Genomic DNA, 1,013 nt, shown 5'->3' with positions numbered 1-1,013 from the left:
CTGTTATTTGTCCGACCGTTTATTTATCAGACCGTTTTACTTGTCAGGCGCCCTCGAGAAACGGGTGAGGCTTCCATTGCTGCCTCCTTCGCCGTCCAGGGCCAAGGGATCCGGAGCAGCCATACGTCTCGGGCCACAAAGGAAGAATTCGTACATTAGGACGCGATTACGGGGAGGAGAGGGGGGGGGGAGGGAGGGGAAGGGAGGAAAATAGGGAGAGGGGGGAGGGAGAGTGGAGGCAAGGGAGTTAGAAAGGTGGAGTGTGTGGAAAGAGTGGAGTGGAAAGGGTAGAATGTGTGGAAGGGGTGAAGTGGAGAGAGTGGAGCGAGTGGAGAACAAAGTTTGGAGTGAGTGGGGTGGAAACGGATGGAAGAAGTGGATTAGCGTGATATGCATGAAGGGGTGAAGAAGGAGAAAATAATTGCGGGGGGGGGTTGGAGTGGAAGGGGTGGAAGACTGGAAGGATAGAAAAAGGTGGAGAGGAAAGGTTAGAATGGGGGAAGGATGGAGGGAGAGAAAAGGGTGGAGAGCGTGGAAGGGGTGAAGTAGGCGAAGAGAAGACAGGGACGGCGGGTGGAGGGGTGGAGCAGGTTGAGTGGATGGTATGCGTGGGGTGCTTGAGGCGAAGTGGATCGGGTAAATCTCCTAAAGTGGTTGGAGTGAAGTGAGTTTTAAGCACTGGATGTAGTGGAGGAGGAGAAAGTGGAGCGAGCTGCCTGTAGTAAGTGGAGTAAAGGTGATAGATAGGTGTAGTGGGTGGAGGGGGCAGTGGGTGGAATGGTGAAGTGGGCTCAGTGTATATGCAGAAGATGTAGTATTTCAGCATGTGTTATGGATGTTAAAAGAATATCATTGAGTGCATAGTGAGTATAGTGACTTATGCAGGTGTTTCAGGTTTAGTGGCTGGAATAAGAGTTGTCTTTCTCTTATGCACAGTGGGTGTAGTGGCTCTGGCGTACAATTAAGTATGTGTAGTGGATATGATGGTTTTAACGGGTATCACTTATATTGTG

This window comes from Penaeus monodon, chromosome 30 (assembly GCF_015228065.2).
Source record: "Penaeus monodon isolate SGIC_2016 chromosome 30, NSTDA_Pmon_1, whole genome shotgun sequence".
In the NCBI taxonomy this organism is placed as follows: Eukaryota; Metazoa; Arthropoda; class Malacostraca; order Decapoda; family Penaeidae; genus Penaeus; species Penaeus monodon.
This window is presented reverse-complemented; position numbering follows the sequence as displayed.